The sequence below is a fragment of the Orycteropus afer genome, unplaced genomic scaffold (genome assembly GCF_000298275.1).
Source record: "Orycteropus afer afer isolate SDZICR_OR568_19922 unplaced genomic scaffold, OryAfe1.0 scaffold00014, whole genome shotgun sequence".
Taxonomy (NCBI): domain Eukaryota; kingdom Metazoa; phylum Chordata; class Mammalia; order Tubulidentata; family Orycteropodidae; genus Orycteropus; species Orycteropus afer.
Window position 1 is genome coordinate 1,492,848 of NW_006921601.1, and position 8,498 is coordinate 1,501,345.

Sequence of the window (8,498 nt, forward strand, 5' to 3'; positions counted from 1 at the left end):
TATAAGATGGTATCTTTCAAATTAAGAAATACTCAGAAATGTGGAGAAACAAGATTTTCAAAAATTTCAAACAGATTTTCTGTAACACATGAAATCTCCAGTTAATGCAAATAACCTGCTTGAAACTAAAATTTGCATCCAATTAAACTGATTTTTTCTACCTTTGTAGAAAGCCAGAAGCTTATTTTAATCCTAACTTTTAAGATCACCAAAGAAAAACTTCACACACAAAAAAATTGCACAAAATGATATCTTATGGAAGTAGTTGCAACATATTTAGGGTTTTGGAATTCCTCCTGAATTGTTTTGTCAGGTGCCCCAGTGTCAGCTCCAACTCTCCCTGCCCCTAAGCCTCCTCTTCCTTCTGGCTGTGAGGGCCACTGCTATTTTCATCCCCATCTGGCTGGAGGCCTCTCTGCCCAAGCACGGGTATGTGCTCAGCGTCATCTCCCTCCTGGATATTGTGCTCTGTCTCACTGTCATCTGCCAGGTCCAGGCTATCTTCTGGTTTGACCTCAGGTCCTTCAGCTTCTTTGCCTCCTTTCTGCAGATGTACATCATAAATTGTTCTCTGGGCATGGAGTCTGCACATTCATGGTAATGGCCTATGACGGCTGCATGGCCATCTGTAGTTCCCATCCATCATCACTGACCAGTTTGTAACCAAGGTTGCCATTTTTATTTTGGTTAGAAAAGCTCTTTTTACTGTGTCCATTCTCATTCTTTTTGCCCAGCTTTATTGTTGTGGGAAAAATGTCATTGAGAACTACATCTGCACCAATATACTTGTCTCAAGCCTCTCCTGTGATGATATGAATTGCCTCCCTAAATTTTTTTGAGGTTGCATCCTGCTGCAATACGACCTCACCCTCACCCTCCTCTCCTACACTTCCATTCTCTGAGCTGTACTGAGATTCAAAGTAGAGGATGTTGTAGCAAAGGCCCTGTGCGCTTATGTCACTCACTTCATCTTCTTCATTACAATCCTCCTGGTTTTTGTCATTAACATGGCTAAGAAGAGGTTTTCCCCTGATGTGCCAATCTTGCTCAATGGCCCTTACTATGTCACCTATACACCCCTCAAACCCATTCTTATGGGGTACAAAACCAAGAGCCAGGAATCCAGAAATTGCTGAAGGAAGAGTGGTAATAGAGACACAAAGAACTTGATCCCTGCATTCCTAAAATATGATGATTTATGACTCAACAATGAGAAATTGAATTGAAATCCATAGCTCAGAGACACAATTACAAGGAGAGAAGCAAGTTTATTTCTGAAATAATTTCTAAACTGTGTCCCTCCTCTTCAAACCATGCCCTTCTTCCCAATCTGAGTCTCTGTGCTATTTTTACTTTTTTTCAATCTCTATAAATCAAAAATGTGAAAACTCAGAACAAGTTCTATAATGGTGTAACGTCCAGAAAATATTATATTTACTATCTCTTGACATTTAATTTTTAAAAAACATAACTGTTGATATATATTTATTGTGAGTATTATTATTAATATTATTGTTGTTAACCAAGTGACATAATGCAGTTATGAAAAGGCCACAGTATTTTAAATGCCATCCCTGAATGATGGCAAGTGCATAGAGCTCGTAAGTCTTCTCAGTTACCTACAACCAGGCCATTGTCTTTCTTCTCTTACTCCTTTGTGTCTACTCATTTAGGCAAAGCCTGTGCATTGTTGACAGGCATAGCCCTTTACAGTTCTTGCAGGCATTGTTCACTTGTGGAACAATGCATTTTACTGGGTTTAAGAGTAGCAGTTATCATATAGTCTTTCCTCAATGTCTTCACACGAATACTGTGCTTGTAGTTCCGTCTTCTGGATTCACAATAGCACAGTGTGTGATCTTGTATGTGGCTATGCTCTTATGGGCCAATATGTCTCAGGATCAGAAGATATTCTGGTAATGTCCGTACCCCCTGTCATGAAGAGCCAATAATCACAACAGGTTGAAGAGGGAAAGCAAAAGGTTTATTGAGTATCGATACCTAAGGAGACAGTGAGAATCGTTTCTCTAAAATGTCTGTCTCCCTGAGCTCGGGAATGGTTAGGGCTTTTAAAGGGCTGAGCAGTGAATCCAAATCCCCTGCCGAGGAGTCGGGTCCAAATCATAGTGACCCCTCCTTGGGTTTCCAAGGCAGTATCACTACAGAAGTAGATTGCCCAACCTTCCTTCCAAGGAGTGGCTGGGGGGTTTGAACAGCCAGCCTTCTGGTTAGCAGTCAAATGCCTTAGGCAGTACACCACCAGAGCTCTCCAGAAGGGGATAGGTCTTAGGAATGCTAGTAATGTTTTCCTTGCCATCATAGGATGAGTTGTATTTGTCTTGTAGTTTCTTGGCCTTTCTTCTGGTCAGTGATAAAGAAATTGTCCTTGGTTTTCAGGTGCCTCGCGTAGTCTATGGTTGTTGTTAGGTTCCATCAAGTCATTTCAGACTCATAGCGACCCCATGCACAGCAGAACGAAACACAGCCCGATCCCGCACCAGCTCCATGATCCCTGCTATACTTGAGCCCATCATCACAGCCACCGTGTCAATCCATGTTGTTGAAGGCCTCCCCCTCTTTCATCTACCCTCCACCCTACCAAGCATAACATCCTTCTCCAGGGAATGGTCCCATCTGACATGACCAAACTAGGTGAGATGAAGTCTGGCCATTCTTGCTTCCAAGGAACATTTCGGGTGTACTTCTTCCAGGTCAGATCTGTTAGTCCTTTTAGCAGTCCATGGTACTTTCAGCATTCTTCGCCAGCATCACAACTCAAAAGCATCAACTCTTCTCCAGTCTTCCTTATTCATTGTCCAGCTCTCACATGCATACAAGGTGATTGGAAATATCATGGCTTGTGTCAGGTGCACCTTGGTCGTGAAGGAGACATCCTTACTCCTCAGCACTTGAAACAGTTCCTTCGAGGTTGACTTTCCCAATGCTACACGTCATCTAATGTCCTGACTGCTGCTTCCATTGGCATTGATTGTAGAAACAAGCAATGTGAATTCTTTGACAACCTCAATCTTCTCTCCATTTATTGTGATGCTGCTCATTGGTCCAGTTGTAAGGATTTTTGTTTTCTTTGTATTGAGACCTAATTCATATTGCAGACTGTATTCTTCAACTTTCATCAGTAAGTGCCTCAAGTCATCCTCACTTTCAGCAAGCAAAATAGTATCGTCTGCATATCTCAGGTTGTTAATGATTCTTCCTCCAATCCTGATGCCACATTTTTCTTCATATAGTCCAGCTTCTTGGGTTATTTGCTCGGCATATAGATGGAATAAGTGTGGGAAAAGGATACAAACCTGATGCACTCCCTTCTTGATTTTTAACCATGTCCCCTTGTTCCATTCGAATGACAGCCTCCTGGTCAAGGTACAGGTTCCTCCTGAGTACAATCAAGTGTTCAGGAATTCCCATTCTTCTCAATATTATCCACAATTTGTCATGATCCACACAATCAAATGCTTTTGCATAGTCAATAAAACATAAGTAAATATCTTTTTGGTATTCTTTGCCTTGAGCCAAGATCCATCTGACAACAGCTATGATATCCCTTGTTTTACGTCCTCTTCTGAATCCAGCTTGCACCTCTGGAAGTTCTCTGTCAATATACTGCTGCAACCGTTTTTGAATTATCTTCAGTAAGATCTTACTTGAGTGTGATATTAATGATATTGTTCTATAATTTCCACAGTATGTGGGATCACCTTTGGGAGCATCTGTGGGATCGTACTGTCTGTTGTTGTTGATATGTGCCGTCCAGTTGAACCCGACTTATAGTGACCCCTCCTTGGGTTTCGGAGGCAGTATCACTATGGAAATAGATTGCCCAACCTTCCTTCCAAGGAGTGGCTGGTGGGTTTGAACCTCCAGCCTTCTGGTTAGCAGTCAAGTGCCTTAGGCACTATGCTACCAGAGCTCCCATCGCACAGTCTAGAGGGATTTATTCTGCAAAGGTAGAAAGTATGAGAGTGGGCATCTTCAGGCCTCTAGGTCTGTGTGAATATCTCTGCTTCCTCCTTATGTTGGTTGCCCCAGGGCTGACTGTTTTATAAGGTTTTCTCAGAAGAGAATGATAAGGGAAGGGAAAAACAGCAAGTTAGTCATTCATAGTGCCTAAGGCACTAGACTGCTAACCACAAGGCTGGTGGTTCGAACGCACCACCACTCCTTGGAAGGAAGGTTGGGCAATCTACTTACCTAGTGATACTGCCTCGGAAACCCAAGGAGGGGTCGCTATGAGTCTGGGCCGGCTCGATGGCACATAACAACAACAAAGGTTCTGCAGGTTTCAGTGAGAGGCTCCATCAGCCTTCTACTTCAGCCTTCCTCAGTAATGAAACCAAAATGAGCTAGGGCCTATCTCAACACTTGATTGGCTTGTTAATTGTACAATTTTATGAATAATTGCTCTGGTCCAAGAATTTCATTAGTCCTCGATGGTATAAACATACATTGAATTTGCTATCACTGGAGAATTCATATTGTGATCATGTAAACTATAAACCAATATGAATCCTAGATGTGTTTTCTTCTAAAAAGAAGGAATTGTTAAGGAATGAGGTCCATATAAGTCTTTTGCACATCCATAAAGAAGATGTATGATTGAAAAATATTAATAACCTCACTGAGTCTCAGAGTTCACATCTTACATGAAGGCAGTGAACTATTTGTTTAAAAAATATGGTTCTAGTTCTAAGAGTCTATGAAACTATCTCCTGCCTTAAAATGGGTATCATTCCTGACATCCCATTATTCCAGTAAGATGACAAGTGACACTATATAGGAACTTTGTATCAAGAGTAACATCCAAACACTAACTAACTTGCAAACCTGTCTTAAAGATCTCTTTCAGCCACATAATTTTCAGGTCCCAGTCTGCACCTATCTTCCCAGAGCAAGCTTATGTCACCACTGATCAGAGAGATACACATATATTTACTTTTTGCCACAATAGCTATGATGCCTCCAATAGAAAAAGCATTTTTCTCTCAACTGAACTGAGTCACACTATTTGAGTCTTTAGCTTGTCCTCAATATTATCATGTTCCAGAATAACTAATATGGAAAATAATAATTCCATCCAGGGAAAGTTTTACTTTGATCCAAAATTATAGGCTTTTGCCTTCTGACACTGGTCCCCCCAAAATATACCTCAAAGTCCACTTTTAGTATGGTTCCCAAAGTCTATATTTTAACTTTAAAAAAAAAAATGATGAATCATTGATCTATTTAAGGTATAGTCTTCCATGCTTCTTCAATTTCTGTAATCCTCCATCTAGTAATGAAGCAAAATTTAATCTTGAACTTTCTCTCTAGCCTTTGGTTTCACTGCTGCTGGACTCTTATTACCACCTGCTCGAAAATGAAAATGCATTTACATCTCTCTATAAAAAAAGCAATAATTATGGGAAAATTTGGGGCTAAATTTTGTTCATACAATAGATAGATTCCATCATACAAATCAGTTTTAACTAAAATCTCACTCTTCCAAACATTACTATTCAGAAGAAGATCTTAATACAATTTATTTTTCACTAAAGGCCAATGAGAAGATTTCCCAAAATAAAAATTGAATCTACTTCTAAAGCAAATCTAAACCACCATTGTTTTGAAACCGATAATTGATTCCAACTTCTAAATGATAGCTTTCCAACATCTCTTCATGAATAGTCTAAAAATAATGAGATCTGATAGTGGTTCAGGTTAACTTATTTCAAAGCAACCCAGATTTCTCCATAAGCTGGCAGAAAGAATTTTAAATTGAAATGGATCCTAGAACGAAGAAATTTATCGTAAGTCATTTCTACTAAAATAAAGTTTTGAAATTGCTTTATATTATTGAAAGTCTGCTTTGTTTTATATTCTTGAAATTTTAAAAATTTCAAATTTATTTTTAAAGTATCATTTGTACCAGATTTCTCCCTGAAAAACAGACAATTTTTTTTTTTTTTTACTGAATGTTAGACTATAAAGCATTATAAATATCTCTGGTAGTGAAGAGAAAGAAATGTATTAAATAGATCAGTGGTTGTAGCCCACTTAAAGCATGTGAAAGGAATTAGGCTTTTCTCCAGACATTGACTTAAAAACACAGGAAAATGGATAAGAAAAGCAAGTTATTTGGATAAAACAGTTTACTCTATAAAAACTTGGCCACAATAAAATCTATTCTCCTGAGCTGTGTTCTGTTTCTCTCTCTCTCTCTCTCTCTCTCTCTCTCTTTCTCCCTGCTTTGCAGCAGAGAGAAAAAGAAGCTAAGGAGTTAGACAATTGAATGATTACATTACTTTTTTTTGCTAAAATACTGGAAATGGCATATAAAAGCAAGTCAAACAAACCCATAATACTGCAATGACAGAACTGAAGATGAATCACATTTCAATCCAGGAATATATATAAGCCTAAGGAGGGGATAAAGTGATATTTAATTAGTTTTTATTAGTGACTAAGAAGTACCCTGGACTGCCAAAAGAATTAACAAATCTGTCATGGAAGAAGTGCAGCCGGAATGCTCCTTTGAAGTGAGAATGTCCAGACTTCGTCTCACCTACTTTGGTCAAGTTGTCAGAAGGGATCGTTCCCTGGAGAAGGATATCATGCTTGGTAAAGTGGTGGATCAGAGAAAAAGGGGAAGGCCCTCAATTAGATTGATTGACACAGTGGCTGCATTGATGCGCTCAGGTATGGCAAATATTGGGAGGCTGGCCCAGGACCAGATAGTATTTCATTCTGATGTACATGGAGTTGCTATGACTCAGAGCCAACTCGAGGACATCTAACAAAAAAAAAAAAAAGGAATCTTAGCATTAGGATAAGCAATTATCATTATTGTAAAGAGTTTATTATAAAGGAAACAATTACATCATATTTTTATCTAAATTTTAAATCTTGCTTAAACAGATTTTCACAATTTTGTGTACAAGTATTTAAAATTAGCTGATTTTGTACTGTAGTATTTTAATTTCCAAAAAAATTAGGGAAGACTTAAGATATTTGTAATGCTTTATATTCTAACATTCAATAAAAATGTTGAATTGAAATTGAAACTGAGTAAAGTGAAAACTATTTCCCCCACCCCATACAGGATAGGAATAGATAAGTAAACTAAATTACCACCAACAATTCCCCCACCCTGGTTAAGACAGATAATTAGATAAGACCACATGTGATAGATAAGTAAACTAAATTACCCCAACTATTTCCCCACCCCAGGTAGATGAGAATTCAGTTCCTTAAAGAACTGAATGGAAGGAAAACATTCTTTCCTGTACGTGATAGACTTGTAAAAGTGTCTTAGAAAACAACTTGTAAATTATCTCTGGCCTGCAGACATGCTCAGTAAGGCAGAAAGGAACAAATAAATGGGAACTGACCCTCTCCCCTCTGCCCAAGCCCCTGTCAGCTGAAGACAGGAAGCTGGTGTGACTCATCTGCCTCCAGGTGCAATACCCAACCATTTCACACCCCAAATTTCTCAACCTTTTGTGAATATGCATAATCCCCTCTCCTAAAACCTACAAAAACTGTATTTCGATGGCATCTCAGGGAGTCAGATCTGGGTTCGAGGATACCCCTACTCCTTGCATTGCCGCTTTGCAATAAATAATTTTCTCTCCTCTTAATCTCGGTGTGTTAACTGTTTTAGCCTGTCTGCGCACCAGGCAGGGACCCGTGTTTGCTCCTATAACAAAATCTACTACTCTGACCATGAAGTAACTTAAAATTAAGGATTTGTTAATAACTTGTTGGGCCCAGGTTATGAAGGAGTTGTTCGGCCGGCGCGAGGAATTTGCCAACACACGACAATGCAAATACAAAAGGAAAGTTTATTTGCTAGCTCAAGCTAGGGTCCCTGCTCTTGCCAACGTAGTGACATTAGCAAAAGACCTTGTGCTCCATTAATGTCACATTTTTATAGAAAAATATGGGGTGGAGTAGCACCAGGGCAAAGGGGTACAGATGATTGGTTGTTGCTAAGGGGTTTAGGGCAGAGATCTGAGATGTTGGGGAACGTGTTGGAATCCCCCGGCTCCAAAGTCTACTCAGGGAATTATTATCTAGGGAGGATGCAGAGCCCTGGTATGTGGAAGACTTCAGGAGCCGAGCAGATCTCTGGTATGCGCTGAATCTGGAGGACTTTTCTGATGTGTGCTGAGTCCGGAGGAAGTCTCTGATACCTGCTGAGTCCGGAGGGTAGATAAAGGCCCTGAAGAGTGTTTAGAATCCTAAACATTAAAAGACTTGTTAGAATCCCTGACACTAAAAGGTTTCTGGTTAAAGATTTCTCTGGAGGCTATTAGGACTCTGGCCTCAGCCTCACAAACTTAAACATTACAGGTATTACAGATTCTTCTATCTTTTCTTCTAGGTATCAGTCAGATGTCTGCAGGGGAATTTCAACTGTCATTGGAGATGTATCCAGTAGAGTATTCCAGAGAGTCCTACGAAGCATGGCAGTGGCCCTATGAACTAAATTTTTGGAC

General features: G+C 39.6%; 1 pseudogene; it reads left to right on the forward strand.

The window, feature by feature from the left end:
• The first annotated feature begins 245 nt into the window (after positions 1-245).
• On the forward strand, positions 246-1,150 carry LOC103210455 (annotated as a pseudogene).
• Positions 1,151-8,498: the final 7,348 nt, after the last annotated feature.